The 20,565-nt window shown below is 39.2% G+C and overlaps 1 protein-coding gene and 1 long non-coding RNA gene across 2 annotated transcripts in view; one reads left to right on the top strand and one right to left on the bottom strand.

The window, feature by feature from the left end:
* Nucleotides 1-2,045, bottom strand: part of chd6 (chromodomain helicase DNA binding protein 6) — a 108,890-nt gene extending 106,845 nt beyond the window's left edge. The window contains exon 1 of the mRNA XM_046028681.1: nucleotides 1,853-2,045. The gene's annotated coding sequence lies outside the window, so the exon portion shown is untranslated. The remainder of the gene's footprint in view (nucleotides 1-1,852) is intronic.
* A 145-nt stretch (nucleotides 2,046-2,190) lies between these two features.
* LOC123956473 lies at nucleotides 2,191-3,566 on the top strand. Its single transcript, XR_006821546.1, has 2 exons — nucleotides 2,191-2,580; nucleotides 2,693-3,566. It is a non-coding gene; the product is annotated as an uncharacterized LOC123956473 (long non-coding RNA).
* The last annotated feature ends 16,999 nt before the right edge of the window (nucleotides 3,567-20,565 follow it).

The raw sequence follows: 20,565 nt of genomic DNA, 5'->3' as shown, positions 1-20,565 counted from the left end.
ATATAACGCTGTCCGGTACAACACCACCGCAAACTACAGTGCAACCCCAATAATAAACATTTAGTTAAATAAAGCCTTCTCTGCCAGTGCCAACAAAAACTGAACATTAGAATATTCCTGAATGCAGAATTTGTGGCAGATATGTTGTATGAAACTGCATTAAATTGCATAGGTCCACCTAATAAAGTGGTCAAGGAGAGTAGATGTCACTTTTTAAATACACTAACATCTTTGCTCTTGCATTTCTCCACAACAACAGGTGGGTCCTTGAAAGCCTCACCTGTAAGATTTTAAGTGGCACACTGTCAAATGTTAAAAAGTTAAGGTTTTTGTAAATTAATATTGACGATTCATCTGCACCCACAGCAAGAGGTTTTCAGAAATTAAATGAAAGTGAACTTTGAATTTTATCTGTTCGACACTGAGTGTTAATTGCCAAATTTAAAACACAAATTAAATCAAGTATTTCTACTGACAACACACTTATTATTGCTTAATAAATGAACAGCAAGTTAAAAGTGCGCTGTCACGGAAAGGTGGCATGTTCAATGCCAACACTAGTATTCAACTCTCTCAATGTTTTCTCTACAAAGCAGCTGAAAACATCTGCCTTGACGTATTTATCCTGCATTGGTATGAGCATAAAAACGGCAGATGATTATTTTACTTATTCTTTTAATTAAAGGGATAAAGTACAACTAGCTTAGTGTGTTACGCTATGTGCTAATGTACACTGCCTTCTCTACTCAGCTGTTGCAACAACTAAGAAGGGGGCAAAAGTAGTTTTGTTTTTTTCCCCTCACCCAAGTAACTTCTTTTGATGATGAAGTCAAAGTGCAGCAGCAGTAAAACGTGCAGCAAAATGGGCAAAACAAGCAGACAGACACATTCAGATTAGAGAGTTCAAATAGCCTCGGATGCATGTCTTATTGCTTTTAGAGGAAAGACACACAACACCAAAGCAATGCCAGGCGCTTCATCCTGTGAGGTGTTTCACCAGGTGATGAAACACTGCAACAGTGTCAGCCTGAAATCTACCAAGGTAGCCTTGAGAGTCGAACCAGCAACCTTTCAGCCTTGTCAAATACTAAATAAATAATACATCTACAACTGCAGATTGTTATGATACCTACAGTAAAAATCTATGAACAATTTCCAGCATCATCCAAGACAAAGCATCATATAGCCAAGCTGGTCACTAAAGAATATAAATAGGGAAACATATTCAACTTTAAGGGCTTTAACTAATTTTTCATATTCACAATTACTGCAATTATCCATTTAGTCAGACCACAATGACTGGGGTTAGCTCTTGGCACACCCTTTGTCTGTTGCCCCAGGGGTGTTAATACACCTGGCCAGGTAGACAGACGGACAACATGGCTGTCAATGTGCCCGCACGCATACCTGGCTGCTATAGCTGCAAATGTTTCAAGGGGCTAACGGGGCTAACAACCTAGCTTATACCTCTTTGAGGTTTTGGCTATAACGAAGGCTAGCAGACGCAGGGGCTAACACACTGCTAGCTTGAATGTTGCAAGCCACTGGATTGCCACAAGTTGGGAGAGCTAGCTAGGAGGAGGGGGAAAAGAAGTTCCCGGCGAGCAAAACGGCGACTTGAAATAAAAAAAAAACAACACACAGACGGAGAGAGACAAGGAGACACTGTGTCCTATTTCATGTTAGCACCCGTCGCTACCGAGCTAGCTTTCTCCGCTAGCTCTGTAATGTCACTGCATCGCTGTTGTAAATACATTCTCACAGCCCTCTCCTTACACGTGTGAACAGCCTCTAAAAACTCCGTCTCGGGGACATCTCTCCACGGAAAAACCCTCCCCGGCGGACTGCTCACCTGCTCCGGACACCGGACACACGCTCTCACCGGCGAGACATCACCCCCGGTTAGCCGAAAAACACTAGCGCTTTTTATTTCCAAGGACACAAAATCGCCATGACAGTTTAGAAAAATGCATAAAAAATTAGCAGGCACGGACGGGAGGGAGGGAGAGAGAGAGAGGAGAGAGATGGGGAGGTGAGGGGAGGGGTGAGGGAAGAAAAGGAGGAGGAGGAGGGATGAAAAGAGGAGGAGTGGAACTCCGTGCAATATCTATTTAATCCACATAAAGCTACCAGCTCCGCGGGGTTTATTCAGTCTGGATGCCGGAGTCCTGCACTGTTTTGCCACTACAGTCCAGTCTAGACACCACACACACACAGAAACCCACTGCCTGCACACACACACACGTCTCAACAAAGACAAGCCGCATCCAAAAGTTAAAGGACGCTTCTTACCTAAAATGGCCACTGCAGCAGCCAAAACACAAACAGCTTTTTTTATTTGGTGGAAGTTTAGCAGCAGCGGCGGCGGTGTGGCTGCTGCAGCCAGCCTAACCTTACTATTTGGATCCAGTAGCGGTTCAGCATTTCAGATTTTTCCATTGGCTGCAGCCTAGCGCAGCTGGCCCCATGCATATTTCCATTGGCCCTGCAGCTGTCAAGCAAGCGAAACGAGCAGCGAGTCTCTCCCGGGTTTGTCTGAGAGCTATCGCGGCAGCCCCAGGCAACACCATTGTGTATTGTGTGCGTTTTTCTTTCTCCCTTCCTGGTGATTCGCATTGATGTGAGCCCTCACGCACATTGCCTGTTGTTTATTCTAGGTGGTGTTGTTGTTCTGTTGTTGTCCTTACCGCAGACTTGCAGGGAAATCCTTCTCGTACCGGGGGAAGCTTCCCACCACCGCACCGCCCGGCTGGCTCCTGTTGTCATTGAAGGAAGGATAAAAAACAAGAGGGGAGCGTTCCGTTTTCAACCCCCCCGATGCAACAAAACGAAGGGGTTTACATTTCTCCTCTACTGGCTGCAACCACCAATCATGTCGCTTTTTACTCCTCCATCATTACCGGGTTTGAAGGGCGGAAGAGAAGAAAAAGACATTCCACGTCTTTTGCAGATCAGGTTGCGTTTCCCGGATGTTCAGTTTTGTTTGCTGGACTTAATATTTTCAGTTTGTGGGCTGCGGTGTTTGATGTGGATGCAATGTTCGCTTGTTTTTTAGGGGTATTTTGGGCTATAAGGCTTTTTGTGGGGAGACATAGAACTTGCCTTCTTTCCCAACTTCACCTGAAGTCTGCAGGCTCTCTGCTTGACCCTCCAGTCACCATCTCCGGTTATTTGTAAGAGTTAAAACTCTTAAAGTCACATTTTTATGTTTCAAAATACACATCTCATTTAGTGCCAAAAATAAAAATAAAGCGTCCGATCTTACCACACCCTATATGGCACAAAATACACTTTTGTCAAATTGTAACCTCTGACCACAGAGTAAAAAAAAACAACCCGTAAAAGCCTAATGTGGTCAAGACATGTCTGAATTCAAACATGGTTGTGATAGAGGTATGAATGTGTCAAAAATATTTTATATATATATGTGCACTCATGATTCTTTAGGAGCAATACCATGACAATACCATGATTGAGCAAATAAAGCTTAAAAGTTAATAAATCACCTTGGAAATAGCAGTTTATACATCAATCCCAACTCTGGAGCTGCCAACCACATCACATGGTTTTAATCAGTGGTGGATGGAGTTTGCTCATTTGACGTGCAAGCTAAGTACTTCATCCATCCAACACTATTCAGGAACTCACATCCAAGTTGGCTGAAAAGTTGAAAAGCACATTAAAACCAATGTATTTTCCTGATTCCAGTGGTTTAACTTCTTACCTTGCTGCAATGAGGTACAGGTGTGTACCGAGGTGTGTCGGTACACGGTGACGTCATACAGCAGTGCACACTTCTGACCACACCAAAACACACTTGAAACCTTCCTGCTTGCTTCTTTGGCAACCAGAAATGTTTTACGACATACACAATACTCTTTGAACAATATACTTTAAATAAAAACATGTGCCTAATATGGTTTTCAACATATAAATAAAAGCTATTCCTTAATTTAAAAAATCCTGATTCTATTTGTGTGCAGGTACTGTTCATTTTAAACAAAGATCAAGAATCAAAGTTCAAGAATTAACTTCATCATAACAGCTACTCAGCTCGCAATCTCCGTCCGTAACAACGAAACTCCTTCCACTGATGAAGATCATGTGATATGGTTGAAAGCTAGAAAGGGGACCTTGGGTTGGGATTGTTTTGTTCAAAATGCATTAACTCAATCTCCAGGCTTATAACCAACTCATGACTTGCTGTACAATTAGCCTCTGGCCTCTAATTCTGAAACTGCATGACCAATCATGCTGTGCTTTTTACAAGTTGAAACTCATCATTAACAAGCCCCGAGCTGTCTTGAACCCAGCATTAAGAGTGAAATACAACTGGCTCATTAACATCTGGACTAACAAACCTCATCCCTTTGGTTTAAAGCCTGACAGACAGACTGAGATGATAATCCTCGGCATGATGCGTGCAGTTCACTTCACACAGTTTCTAAGTGCTGAGGTTTGAATTTTTCAAGAAGTTATCTCTTGCTGCAATTTAAGATTGCTAAGATGCAAAGCACAGAAATTTTGGGTAAGTCATTCACCTTCTTTGTATTCGTCCGGTGTACTTTGTAGATGTGAGCAATCTGTTGTAGTGTTACATAAAAATTGTACTTGAATAAATGTACTTTTTAGTTGCTTTCCACACTGCAAATACAGTAGACACAGATGTGATACATTCAGCACATTTATATGTTTACTAATGTGAAGCTATAAAATTCAATAAAGAGTGTTAAAACAAAGAGGAGGGTGAATAAAAATGATTGTGAAAAAATGTTATTGCTTGGATTTGAGAAGGAAATTCAGATGTTTAATGTGATGAAATTAGACTGATATGGTTGAACACACAAAATATTATATAAAGGGTTGCCATTTGATGTTAAATAGTTTATTGTGGCTTAGTAATAGTATACTCTTCATAGATATCAGTGACTACTAAACTGCTGACAGACAACTCCGGCCAGCCAACAGATCAGCAGAGGTCTGGTAGATTAAAAAAAGAGAGAGAGAGAGAGAGAGAGAAACTTGTTCCATGTGTTGTGAATATCGATGTGAATGTGTTATATGATCCGGTGTCACATCACTCTGAAGATGATAAAGTGGCATAACAGATAGACGGATTGACTTTTAAATGGTTAATTAATGTAAAAATAAGTAGCAGGATTTGGCAAACAACTTGAGAAAAAGTCATGTTTTAGGAGGTGTGACACCCTGTGGGGTCATGAGTGAGTGTGGCCTGTCTCTCTCTCTCTCTCTCTCTCACTTTCTTGTGGAGGAGGAGCTGATTGCAGTAACTCTGGGCACCTGGGCTAATTGCCCTGTAGAGTATTTGGGACTGTTTTCTCATTCGGCAAAGGTAGCTGCTGTCAAGACCAGGTCAGACCTACCTGCGGCCGGCTCCCTGGTTTTCCATTTAGTTTGGTTTTCTTTGGTTGGACTGTTGCATTGTGGTGTTTGTCTTGTTTGCATGCTACAACACCTTCACACATACACCCAGGCAACCATCATCCTGCACAAACACTTCTGAAACCACAGACTACATAACTCATACTTTAATGTTAGTTTGAAATATTTCTTAATTTTGGTTTAAATCAACATATTTTGTTAAACTTTTACCATGGTGTGTCTCCCTTTTGTTGTGGCCTTTTGAGCCAGGTCATAACAGGAGGTATTTATGTTTGCAAATAAGCGTGCAACATATTACACTGTAAAGTGTGATAAGACGTTAGTAAGAGGAACAGCTGATGCTTGTATCCAGAGTGACAATGCAGCAGGTAGGAGCTCAGTGTGCTTCTTTGGGACATGTTTGCAGGATAAACTGCGGCGACAGGAATCAAATGTGTGACCTTTCAAACCACGAGACTACCTTCAATGCCCATGGTTTGAAAAAGCATGTTGTACTATATTTGCCCGTGTACCTGTGTTTTCCCTCAGCTGCAGCAGCGATGTTCTTTGAGCTTCATTAGACTGAAGGTCATGGTTTGCATCCTACTGAGAAAATACTGAATATCCTTTAGGCATTTATGGAAATCATCCAATAAAGCAAAAGTAATTTGAATGGCATGATTTAGATATTATAGTTTAGATTTGAACATCTATAGCCTGGGGCTCCCTGGTGGCCTAGGGGTTGCTAAACATTGTTAGCATATTAGTATGCTATGCTTGCATTTATCTCAAAACACAGGTGAGGTTGATACAGTAGTAATTCGGTCATTATAGAGGTATCCTATCATGAACTGAAGTGTTGGACAAGTAGACATTTTGTCCTAATGGTGGTGCCACACCAAGGGATCAACAAAAGCTGGATTTATGGTTGTGCATTAAAGGGTTTGCTACGGAGCCTGTGTAGCCTAGTCTCTGTAGCTACTTTTATGAAGAAGGCAAAGTTGAGCACGTTGAATAAAGTCAGATCCTCTCCTTTTCAGTGACACACTATTCACTAATAAGAAACCTACCCACATCAAGTGTTGTGGTGGTGCAGTCAATGGGTGAAATTCTGTGCTTTACTATAAATCTAAAACTGTATTGTAGATATCTGCCATTAACCTCATGCGAGTGACTACGCAATCAATAATTTTATGTTTATATGCACTCTGTTAACTCTGCTTTTTCATGAGCACTGTATAAACACTTTTAGTCCAAGTGTTATTGTTGCGATAACTTAATAAAGCTCAGTTATTTAAAGACTTGCTTTTGCTTTACACGAGGCTGCGTGTACTAAGTAAGATCTGTGTTTATGAGCTTTTGCAGATCTGAGAGGCCTCATTAGGAAAAGTGTGTTGCTAGATTTCATTATATGGTCATTTCAAAGAATAACATAATCAGACAATCAAGTCTTTACTCCCTGGGTAATGATGGAAATTAGTTGTTTGTTTCAACAAAGACAAAAAAAAACCAAGATTATTTTTTATAATCTGCAGCTTTGCCATGCATTGCATCATCAGCCCAATTTATATGTTTGTGAAAAAACTTGTGATAAGAACCAGTATTATCAGATTTTGCTCACGTCCAGAGCACTCAACCTGAAATGAAAGAAGAGATTGCTACATTTTGAATATTTAATGGTAGTCCGATAAAACAAATAATAAAAAAAATGACACCTCTTGTTTCAACATACCTCCTAAGGTACCAGGGCAATACCTTAAATAACTACAACAATATCATGGTAACATAACATGGATAACTGTACCATGCTCAATGCTATGCTTTACATTTCCTGCAAATGCATCACTTTGATTGTATTAAGCATGTTAACATGAACAGAACGGAGGGATCTCCGAAATGCAGAGCAAAAGCAAAAGGGCAATCAAGCACAACAGATTGAGGCAAAATTAATTAATACAAATGTTTAGGGTGTTTTTTTAAACAGAGTAGCCGACAATCTCCCTCATTTATTGGGTGGGAGAATTCCACCCAGTTGTCCCAGATCTCATTGCAGTGGTGCACATGTATCTTACTGCTTGTTAGCGTAGAGCAAAGTGGTGCTGAAAAAGTACACGTGTTCAACAGAACCTCTTTAGATATGCATGTGGAAAATCTGTGGTGTGGTAATTGAACACAGAACTTCAATTTTGCAAAAAAGGGCACTTGCATCATCTGACTTTCTACTTCACTCTAGAATTTAAAAAATGCTCCTGAACTAAACAGGGCCTATATCTTTTGAGTTAAGCTATGTTTCCCTTGACAACGTTTATTGTTGCTCTTTTTTTATTTTATTTATTACATAAATTGTGTTTTTTTAATGTTTAATATACTGTATTTTTATTAAACCTCTCCGAGTGAAAACTGTTTCTACCTCACTTTTGGAAAAACTCAATAATATTCTCTATCTGTTTTAAGATTTAATCAATTGCACAAATAGTTTGGCAAAAGATGCATAAACCTTTCCTTTACTCTTCATTCTTTCATTTAAAAATGAGCACATCACCACAAAGCATTTCATCAGTGTTTTCTTATTTCATGGTTTGTTGAGGTATAATCCCCAGAGTGTGGAGAGACAGGTGTATTCATGAAATCTTATTTTATGATCTAAAGTTGTCATTTGCAATAATTCAAATGTTCTTGTTATTTTTAAGACCAGGAGTTCATTTCCTCATTTTCTAGGGATAACAAAAGTGTAATAATAAGACAATTATAATGACAAAATTAATGGTTGATTTTCTGACATAACTAGAGTTGATCTTGGCATGATGACAAGTTAGTCGTTTATGAACTGCACATTTTTCTTGAATTTTCATGGCTTTATTATAGGCCCTCAAATATGATCTATTATTGAGTTATCTAACATTGCCTTGTAGGTTAATTAGCTTAGCATGGTTGACCAGCCTGTTTCTACTTTTCATGGATATTTCATTGATTCTTCTATCATTTTTGTGTATTTTCTAATTGGACTTCGTTCTCATCAGGTTAGTTTTGTTTTACTTCAACACTTTCGCACACCCACATGAATGTGAAGCCTTCAGTAGGTTTGATCAGACCTAAAAAGATTATCACAGTTTAACGCTCACAGTGATATCATTGTGAGCCCTCAGCACTTCCTCTGTTCTGCATGTTGAAAAAAACTCTACTTCTCTTTTTTGTGCTGTTTACAGTCAGTTGTAAAACACTGCAGCGAATGTAGTAAATCTGTCTCTGGTGTAATGTTATACAGTTTATTAAACTCAAGAAAAGTTAGTAATCACTAACATCATTTTATTTTTGTAAAATAGATAATGAATCATTGTGCTCAACCCAAGTATGTCTAGACAGGTGCTGAATTCTCAAAATCAAAAATCAGGAGTAGTACAGCACTCCCTTAAATTTTTTATTTGTGCAGTGCATTAGTGTTGTTTGTGATTGTTTTCTTCAAAATAACAGATATTTTTAGTGACGTGCAGGATTCAAGTCATTCACTCACAGGAGGTATTTGGTGTGTTTCAAGCAGCAAATACACAGCCGATTCAGTTTGCTAACATTTAGCTGCAATGATTTAGCATCATTTGTCTTGGACTGCGATCCAGAAAAATTTACGTGTCTAGATTTATATTATATGCATAAGTTAACATTTTATGTTACACACACACATAACATCACTGTTTTGAAAAGAGGACAAGTAGGAGGTTTTATGGAATTATATTTTTTACCGAAGTACCTTCAGTGTTTGTTTAGAGTTTATGGAGTTGCATTGTTGTGACGCCTGCCTGAGACCAAGCTGTGACACAATACAAAGGATGGGATAGTGTCAAGTGCATAAACAAAATAGCTCAAAATGCGTAATGAAATGTGCAATTTGAAAAAACTGATTGCTGAGCCTGAGACTCAGATCTTCTCACTACAAGGGAACGGTGCGTGTTAAGTGATACGTTCCCTGAACGTACAAAGTGGAATTGATCCCTGAGTGATAGATTGAATCACTAAGCCCTCTCCCTTCTGCTCATGTCTTGAATTCTCAAAGTACGAAGTATAGTTCCAAATATTTTATTCAATAATTAGGTGTCGCGATAATATACTTACTGTACATAATGGGGTAGGACTTGCAAACATCATCTTTATCCAACTAAATTTCAGCTCACCGGCTTCTGCTTCGCATACGACCGTTTCAGTGCAGTGAATGGGACTACGTTGTCGGGGCTCCAGTCAAGCACTAAACGATTCAGCAAACAAATCTTTCTAATGAGCTGAGTCTAATGATTCAGTACACCGAAAAGAACTCCTCTGCCCATCACAATGCATGAATAAACAATTTAAGTGGAGTACTGTCCTACTCTTCATTTTCAATTTTCAAGACAACTATGTCATTATAATGTTTTTTTTATTTGTCTTCATCTTATTTTTTGAATGGCAGTATATTCCATTATTGAAATCATTATGAAGAGTAATTGTTCCGTGCATACATATTGTAAACAACTTGTGAAGGAACTGGTGATTAAAGCAAGCTGGAATAACTGTGGTTTACATGCTGTATCTGATGTGTAATATGTGTTCCAGTATAAATAAACCATACCACCCCAAAAATAAACATCACATCTCTGAGCAGGGAGTGCAGCAGGAAGATTTAGCAGACATCAATGTTAAAAAACTACACCATGTGTTGGATGGACAGCAACTTCCTCTTAACACACACGTAAACATAAAACACACAACAAAGGACATAACTGAGCTCTAACCCATATATAGAAAGGATTTGATGGTTTCCATTTGTGAAATTATTTTGTTGACTGATTCAATGACAGTTGGAAAAATTGAGTTGGAAAAACTGAGTCACTATGTTGTGTGTGTATCTTGCAGAAACATTTATGGAGTAAGGAAAACGGCTGATTTAAGGAAAGGATGGCCGAGAGTTTCTAACCAGAGGTGATTATACTCTCATCTCTTACTGTTAAATACACAGTAACTGGACTGAATTTTATAACTAACAGCCTTCATTTCTACAGAACAGACTTTTAAAAAGTAGAAATCTACATTTAAGAGATAGTACACTCGCTTATCTGCACAAAAACATGTTTACTAAGATTTACTGTGCAAGATAAGTCTATTTTAAATCATAGTGCTGAACGCTGTGAGGTGCAGTCACAGTGCAGCAAGTATTTCAGGCAGACAAGCATCCATGCATACATAATTAGTGTGCCAGCCATTGTAGATGTTTACCTGACTCTGTCTATCCTGCATTTTCTAAATGATGTCTCTTCAGGGGGGTGGAGAGATGAGAGCAGCGCCGCATCACGCATGTATAAACTAGGATTTCAGTTATAGCTGAATGTGGATGTGAATATCAACCAATGTGTTGCTGTCTTTATGCCTATCCTGCTGTATTTGGTAATACAGCAAAGGAAGGCTTCAGAAAAGCTCCACATCCCGCAACTATTCTTTTCTTCTCTAACACTGGAACAATCTCTGCAGTCCATCATTTCTTAAAGGTTTTAGACTGAGCTGAACAGACATATTATAATAAAATTCTGATAGATTAAAATAATACCTGCTAGATTGTATGTTACACTAAGTGGTGAGAATGCCACAAATTTGAATTTTACAGATGCAGTTTGGAGTAAAATGCCAGGCACACACTAATTTAACCACATACTGTGAAAAAGTGCGAAGGTGATATACTTGTATTGATATAAACAGACTAATTGGCCATCGGTTTTCAGCATTATAATGTGTTTACTTAACTTAATTGTTTAAATGTTTTGGTCAAATGCCTGACAGTCAGAACTGGGGGTCTCACTGGCTATTGGTCTTTCACACAAGGCATCAAAGTCATGTTGCAAACTTTTGAGAGAGTGGGGTCCTCTCCATACTATAGGATTTTCAGGACTCAGGAATGCCATGACTGACTTGTAATTAGATGATTGAATCTTTGCCATCTTTTCGTCGCAGAATTATCTGTGAAGATAATCTTCACAGAAATTAGGGCACTTTTTGCAATTGTTGAGAGACAAATGAAGCCCCAAATCCTTCATTATGTCAGGCCAACCAAGGAAATGTAATGCTGCCTGGATTACGTCTTTTATCAACATAATGAGAAAACTTTGTTAATTAACATATCTGGCAAGTCACAAAATGTTGAGGTGGAAAATATCAGTAAAATATTCATTGATAATGTAATTAATTAATTTTACTATAATTGTCTGTGACGGTTCTCAGTCATCCAGGTCATAGTTATCCAACGAAGGTTGAGGTCAAGGGCAACTGGACTTTGTAGAAAAACACAACATTGTGATTCCATACGTGTCTGGAGTACCAGAGACACTCAGGAGGGCCAACACAGAAGGGCCAACTCCTCAGGTCAAGACTCTGCAGTCTACTTACATCTGAAGGACAGAGGACACTCGTTTGAGGACCACCAGGTGCACATTTTAGACAGAGAAGAAGGATGGTTTGAAAGAGGTGTCAAGGAAGCCATCTACACCTGGGTTGAGAAGCCGTCATTGAACAGGGGAGGGGGTCTACGCCACCACTTATCCCCCACTTACAATGCTGTCCTTTCATCACTTCCCAGGAAACTCAACAAACGTAACCTATTGGCCTCAGGTGAAGATACCAACGATGGTCGTTCAGTCTTGGCCACTGGTGGTTCTAGACGACTGTTGTTACTACATCCAGGAGCATTAACAAACCAGCGTTATCTATGATCCTAGCTAACGATCCCACAGAGGTTAAATAGCTGAGTTTCCTTACCAGTCAGTCAGAACTGAAGAAGTCTCTTGGATGAGGGTTGAAATGCCTTCTAGTTTTTTCTACAAAGTCCAGTTGCCCTTGACCTCAACCTTCGTTGGTTTCCTATAATTGCAATACAAGATCCATTCAAAGCCTGTAAACGACCCCCCATATACACATTTTGCTTCACTATTCATGACAAACTCCGTCTGTGCTACATCCCATTTCTGAGTTATGTTTTCTTGTTTCTTTCTCAGCTTAGTATTTCCTGTATTTTTGTACACACCCCTTTTGTTTTCATTTCAGACTCTATGTTTCCTTTCCCTGTGTTTCCGGCATGTGTGATTGCCTCCCCGCCCTTATTAATCTCACCTGTGTCTTGTTATAGTATAACAACGTTTCAGCAATCGCTCTGTATGGCGACTCTGCCCTTTGCTAGTGATTTGGAAGCTTCCTGTGTATCGAAGTTTGCCTGTTTATTAAGTCCTCTGTCAGCAACTCCAGCTGTGATAGTCTGCTGATGAGGGCCATGAGATGTATGCACGGAACACATTTATTAACCCTTTTAAATCTGCCAAAGAGTCATTTGTTTATGTTTTACCACATGTATGTGTAGATAGTAAGTGTGTATACCACACTTTAAGGATTTGCATATTCAGTGCAGTGCCTGTTCAAAACATCTCTGGGGCGGCTGTGGCTCAGGAGGTAGTGCCCATTAATTGGAAGATTGGTGTTTCAATCCCCGGCTCCTCCAGGCTGCATGTCAAAGTGTCCTTGGGATACTGAACCTGATACTGAAACTGAAGCTGGTGGCTATTCCACCGGTGTATAAATGTATGTGAATGTTAGTTTCTGTTTGAGCACAGTGTGTGAATGGAGTATGCAATGTAGTGTAAAAGACTAGAAAGGCGCTAAACAAATACAGAGCATTTACATTTAACAAGTTGATTGCTCGGCCTCCAGTATGGCTGCTTTCAGCATTCTCCAGAACCGCTCATCCAAAAGACTCCAAACTCAATACTGCGCTGAGCAATACACCTGCCATGATATAGTTGTGTCCCTTGTGCTTTAGTTTTTTGTTGATCAAGGACCCAAACTAAAAGCTACTGTTCAAAATGAAAGGACAAATGAATCAGACAAAAGTAGTTGTTTGGTAAGAATAAGAAGAGCGTATTTCTCTGTTTGGAACAAAGCTTTGAACTGTGTTTTCTAATCAGGAGAGCTGAATGCAGAGCCCACTGAGCGGGATGATGTTTGGCTGAGGAAGAGTTAAATTATACTGCATCTGTTCCATGCACCCCTGCAATCCCCATAGATCCTGCCTGCTTTCTCCTGCTTTTCTTCCCTCCCGCTCCTCTTCATCCCTCCTCCTCCTCTTCTTCCTTCCTCCCCTTGCTTGGCCCAGAGCCCAGAGAGAGCTGGAAGTAGGAACAGATTTTTTTTTCCCCCTCAAAAAACGCTCAGATCGTGTGTTTCTCGAGTTATTGTTAGCCAGATGTGAAGTGTTGATTTCCTTTTGTATTTCCATCTTCTCCTGTAGCCAACTCTCCACGACTTCCACCTAAACACTGGAGGAAACAAACTACAATATGAGGCCATTTCTGCATCTCTGTGTGTGGTGTACATCTTGTGAACTCACTGGCCGCCCTTCCCACATGGCTGCTGAGTATCACATGCATGCATACACCGCACACATCATTTACTAATAATCTGTCGTGTGGTGGTGAACCTCCGTCTACTCCCACAGTCTCTGTTTCTTCTTACTTTTGAAAACAACATCTAGTATTTCTCTGTTCTGCTCTGCTGCAACTGAACAACCTCAGCATTTATATCAAGCACAAAGTAACTGATGGATCCAAAGAGAGTTGCAAATGGTTATGAAACAGTTCATTAAAAGATAATGAATCGTACGCCATACAAACAGAGTAATGACAGATCATATTTAGAGCTAACACATCTTATAAATACAAATGTCTAGATAGATAATATTTATTTACTAGTTTGTTCACCTTTTCATTTTCTATTGTGGCACGCTGTGAAGCCAGGTTGTGTTAAAAATGTGACTAATCCATTATGAACTCCCAGCAGCTGTCTTTAAACTTTCACCCATCAGAAAGTACATAACACCAACACTCCTGGTGGTAGCAAAAGAGAGTTCTTCTTTATTATTGTCAAAGCAAAATATATAATGGATTTAATTTAGTTTCTTCAGGTCTTTCTTTAGGTCTTCCTTTCTTAGGTCTTCTCTAAATGGGATGACATCTATATGTTTAAATTTAAATAATGGAACAAACAAATATATAAATAAAGGAAATATAACAACAATTTTTATACATCATGGTTATAACATCAGAATCAGAAGCTTCAGAAACTTAATTGACCAAGTATACGGACAAGTGCAGGGATTTTTACTCCAGTTCACGTAGCTTTTAATATACTTAAATACAAACAAGACAGGGAGCATATTTACAGGACGATTCAGATAAAGATACAAGAGCTGGACGTCAAACTATCCATATTTAGGTCAGATTGTTAAAATGTACTGTATTGGCAGGATCATAGTACACATACTGTAAGCGTGCAGTTCACATAAGCTAAAATAAACACTGTATGGATGATGAGTAACTATATTCACAGAAGTGGTTTACATTTAACGCTTTTATCCAAAGCGACTTTCAATTGCTATATATCAGAGGTTGCACACCTCTGGAGCAACTAGGGGTCAAGTGTCTTGCTCAGGGACACATTGGTGTCTCACTGTGGATTTAAACCCGGGTCTCTCACACCAAAGGCAAGTGTCTTATCCACTGCCCTATCACCACCACACAAATCAACCCATTTAGATGTGACAATGAGGGCGTATTACACATTTATATCATACTATATGTTGTATGTAAACATCCAATAAACATATTTTAAGTATGGTGTAACATATCTTATCAAAGCTGCACAAGGTGTAGGCAAGGGCTAATGGTTTGACAAATCAAAACCTCAGAAATAAGCACGTAGCAGATGGAGCTTTGTTTTGTTCTAAAGTTTGGGTCAAAAGCTGATGCAGCTTTATTGAATGGTAACACAAGTATGTGGAGTCTGTGAAACTTGACTTACGGATGCTGTGAAAAACATTCCACTCTTTTCAGAAGTGTAAGTTGATTAAGTTGTGTTTTGGCTTCATGTGTCACAGTAGATTAGTGATATTTCAAGGGGGAGAGGGGGAAATTGTGTCTCAGCAGGCTGTTCCTCAATTATGCTATTTTTGCTTCATTTGAGCAAATACTGCAAGACAACTACTGAAAAACTCATCTCAAATTTATTTATGTCTCACATCTAGCTCGTCCAGGTGGAGCAAAGCACATACACTGCCAGAGTCAGGACTTCAGTTTCCCTCTGTATTTGTATACTGTCTAACATGCTTACACTGAAATGACGAGCTCTCAAATTCACATACACATGCTAAAAATGTTTGCACTCATGGTACAGTACATGTATTTTTAGTTAGCTGCTTGAGCTCCAAGCATCCCTCACGTGTTATTTTCAGTCTCAGTCTTCAGACTTCCAAGACTGTATGGGTGCTCAAATGCACGGTTAGCTTGGGGAAAATGTTTTATTACGTTTACATCATTTCTGTAATAACCAAGTTTTATTTTAGACCTGCTTTACAGGCTCACAGGAATTCAAGTGTGTCCTACTGATTTTGCGAGAATGCGCTTCACTGAATTATTATGTAAAAATACTCAGTGTGCTTAGGCCCATCTGACCACCAAGACCCACTAAGGCTAAATATTTTGAACAGCACAGTTCCAATTTTACCATAAAGTTTCTTGATACGTCTCTTTGCAAGTTTCGTATGTGTCAGGTAGGCATGTTAAATAGTGCAAACTAGAAGACCAATAAACTTGCATATTTTTCATACACAAAAAACCCCCCATCCAGTTTGCATATAGAGCACAAAAGAGGATTTCCCCAAAGACCTGAAGGTTACAGATGACTTTGCCAAGATGTCGTGCTTGCCACTCATGTGTGAAGCCACACAGGCAGACACAGCTTGGCTGCTGCAGTTCCCCTTTGGCAGCCATGTTGGCTCCACAGTCTGGTCCATGGCTGTTGCCATAGTAACTGATGCTGATCTGTGTGCTGAGTGTTGGGCATCTCGCCCTGGCACTGCTGTGGAGGACACTGTAACATATTTGCAATAGGAGCACAGAGTAAAGAACAACTGCTTTTTTTGGTGAAATTCTGAACACTGACCAGCCAAGAGCTGAGATCAGAAAGTAATTTCACTTCTGAAACAGTCCACAGGGTCAGTTCAAACCATGAAATGTGTTTCTACTCTCATCTAGAGTGTGATGTTGTTAAGGAGAAGTTTCAATATGATTCGCTAAGGTTTGGCTGTAGTTTGAGAAAATTGGTTTGAGCTTCTAAAAGCACAAAAAATTATATTTGAAAAATAAAAAAAAAGCACGTCTCTGTCCAAATAAAATAACATGAACGCTCACACTGCACATTTTAAGACGAGAGATGTTTTTCTTGTTGTTGCTCTGCACACACTGCAGGGCGATTAGGACATTTCTGTCAATTCACAGTAACATTATAAATCTGGCTTTTGTCCTAAAACAATCAGGTGTGTTGTAATCTGTTGTGACCTCGCCTCTTACTGTAGATTATTGAAAAGTTTTTCTTTCTATTTTTTATTTCACAGTTTGGAAGTAACTTTAATGATAAGTACAGCGGTGAGAGTATAGAAAGACAGGATGTTCAACCTGAGGTCCTTGACTTGGAAAACTTTGGGTGCAAGAAGGGGCAAACATTCACCTAGTAGCACCATATTAACAGCAGAGGGCATCATGCTACAGTAGGAAACGGCCTCCATGTTCAGCTCAACAGTCAAAGAGTCTAAATACAAGGGACAGAACAACAGAAAAACTTTACAATTCACAAAAAGTGTAATCTCACACACATTGACATCTTCTTTTCCTCAGTGCTGTAAAGGAGGCTGAGAGGTTGAGATAAAATTGGAATTTATTATTATTTCATTATTTCAGAACCAAAATACCTTTAATGTTCAAGCTCTTAGTCTTCAGTGTCACAAGTGTATATTTCCTATTAAACTAGATGGTTTACTCTACATTGTGTTTTTATTTTTTATTTCTGTTACAATATCATGTAAAGTTTGGGCTTTAGTTTCAAGTTATTGTGGAAAGCATGTTGCTTTTACACTTCTATAAGCATCAATATAACTGCATTTCACAGATTTTAATGAAAAAAGCAGCACACAGTGTGTTCCCAAACCCTAACCTTAATGATATTCTAATCTTCAACTCTAAAACCAAATGAAGACTGGAAAACCTGTCCTCACAACTCAAATTGGTCCTGACAAAGATAGAAGTAAGATCACCCACTCACACTCACACACACACACACACACACACACACACACACACACACACAAATGCACAGTCAGCTGTTACAGTGAGTGTGTGATGAGGGAGTGGAGCACCAGAGGCCCCCAGATACACAGGATGCACTCGTCTCTTCCTCCTTATCTCTGCCTGCCATATGTCTGTGTGTGTGTGTGTGTGTGTGTGTGTGTGTGTGTGCGCGCGTACTTATGAAATGAATGTGCCAGCTGAAGTAAATATCGGTGTATATTTCTGTGTTAGAAGTCAACTGATGGTGTGTGTGGGTGTGTGAGGTATGTGCATTGGTATATCCAGTACGTGTGTGTGTGTGTGTGTGTGTGTGTGTGTGTGTGTGTGTGTGTGTTTCTGTAAGTGTGTGTGTTAAGAGATCCCTAAACTATGACAGAAACATTTGTGTATTTTAAACCTTGTGTTGGTGTGTTAGTAGGTGTGTGTATCTATTTCAGCAGAGCCTTCGCAAATCAAACACAGACAGCTGACTGACAAAACTGATCCATTCAATGAGAATAAAATCATGTAAGGAACATTTATATGATTTGGTTAACATACATTACATTTACATTTAATCATTTAGCTTCTTTCGCTTCTTTCCAAAGCGACTTACAATTGCTATATATGTCAGAGGTCGCACAGCTCTGGAGGAACTGGGGGTTAAGTGTCTTGCTCAGGGACACATTGGTGGATGTGTCACAGTGGGGAGTTGAACCTCTCACACCAAAAGCATGTGTATTATCCACTGCTCCATCACCACCCTACATCATAAACGTAGCTTTGTTTATGTTTATTAACTTATCAAGCATAAATCACATATATTAACATTGTTTATTGACTATTTTCCAAAGCATACCGTTAAATGTTTAGATTTTCTACCTTTACATTTTCTTCCAGACAATCAATTTTACTCAAATCAAGCAAACATTTCATAAACCTTATTGATTTATTTATATCAACCCAGTGAAAATTTTGAACGGATAGTTTTCGACCATTACATTACCATAAGTTAAGTTAGCCAATTTTAGAGGACAAATGAAAGACAAATATTTTCACCGTGAACAGGATAGTGTGTGAATACGGTGATTTATTCTATTGAACAGCTAAACTACATTTCAGATGACTTTCTTGTACCAATGTTCAAGCTCCCAGCACTTTTGTATGTTATAATTAATGTGAATTGTCCTTTAGAACACTTTATGTATGCAGACTACATTCCTGGACACTCTCATTCAAATATTTACTGTGATAGATCTAAATCAGGTTTTAAGTCTGTGCAAGTGTAATTTAAAGCTGAACACACTTGCAATAAAGGCTGAAGACATCCGTTGGTCTTTGAGGTTTTTACTGGTAGCAATTGTGAAACTGAATTCAATGAACTTTCTCTCAATGGACATTTTGACTTGTCAAACACATGTCATAACTTTTATAATGTGCACAGTGCATTTAGGTGAGTCAGTTGCAATTATTGTGCATATTGGGCCAAGTGTGTACTTGGGCCTCTTAATTCAGTGCAATTCCATATAGAAATACAGTTTTCCCAGAAGAACTTGACGGGCTCTGACCAGCTCTCGCAAATCCCTGCAGCCTGGTTCCAAAATCTCATGGACAGCGTGAAATCAGAGGAGCAGAAGCTTTTATAGCAGCAGATTAATGTCCATGTTTTTAGAATGAGATGTTCAACAATCATATATTGATGTACATACTTTGATTATTTTTGGTCATGATATTAAAATGTAAACACTACTATCTCTGCCAAGAAATCCTCTAAAGAAACTCCTGGATCCACAAGTGAATCACTTGAGTGTTGATCCTCTAACTATAAATGTCAAGGTTTATTATCCTGCTAATAAAACAAACAATCCAAACAAAAAGGGACCTAAAACACAACCTTATCTCATTAAAGGAAGACTAAATTAAGCTGTCCCAAATGAACCTTAAAACTGGTGTCAACGTCCCCACAGTTGCAGTTTCTTCCAACAGACTGACCGGGAGAATTTCACAAACATGACAACTAATTGCAAGTTCAAGGACTTCCGTCAGTGTACACAGTCTTACGATGTTTTTCACACGACAGCATGGGAAAGCTTCTGGACAGAGCTGAATTTAACAACTCTGCATAGTTTACTTTATGCTCACAAGCATTTCTGTCTGATGCTTCTGTGAATCTGTGATGTGGGCATGATAATGACAGAAAAACACTTGCATAACAAAAAGACAACAACAAAAACAGACAGTAAAGAGAACTAATTTGAAAACACACACACAAACTGATTGACTTATAGAAACAAATACCATGAAGGCAAAGCAAACATCTTTACTGTACTCTGTTGTCTTCTAGTATAATCTTTTCTTTCAGCCCAAATCTGTTTTTTGGCATATCCAGATCCTTTTTAGAAAGTCTGAACAGCAAAAAAGCTATTCAGATTAACCGACTTGGTTAGGCTCAGGCACTCAAATGACTTGGTTAGGTTTTATTACGTAAAGTGGGCATGTGGTGTAGTAAAGTGGCTGTGTCGTGTAGTCTGCAGACAACACTGCAGAAAGACCATTCACATCAAGTGGCGCTGCAGAACTCCTTCACTAAGGCTACGTTCGACTGCAGCCAATGAGACCCAAATCCGATTTTTTTGCTCATACATGACTCAGATCTGATGTTTTCTTTTTGTGTGTGTCCCTCTCTTTTTGATCTTTTCCAGTTCGGATTTGAGCCACTTTCATATGTGGTCCAAATCCGAGTCTGGAAAGTCAGATGAGAATTGATGCGACTTTGACGTCACTATAGAGCAGCTGTTGTCACAGTTCTGCACCAGACGAAGCCGCAGTGAAAGAAAAATCTCCACAAAAGCCATTATTTAACATTTAACATCCTCTACCTCGCTATAATCTGCCCACAAATTCCCTTTCTTCCACCTGAAACCTAAATGCTTTCTGGTGCAGTAAAGGTTTTAAAAAATATCTTTTTTGTAGAGCTGACCCCGAATAATTGAAGATTCGATGCTTCGATGGGCAGAGCCTGATT

The sequence above is a fragment of the Micropterus dolomieu genome, linkage group LG18, assembly GCF_021292245.1.
Source record: "Micropterus dolomieu isolate WLL.071019.BEF.003 ecotype Adirondacks linkage group LG18, ASM2129224v1, whole genome shotgun sequence".
NCBI lineage: Eukaryota > Metazoa > Chordata > Actinopteri > Centrarchiformes > Centrarchidae > Micropterus > Micropterus dolomieu.
Note: the sequence above shows the minus strand (reverse complement) of the source record. Positions and strands in the feature narration are given on the sequence as shown.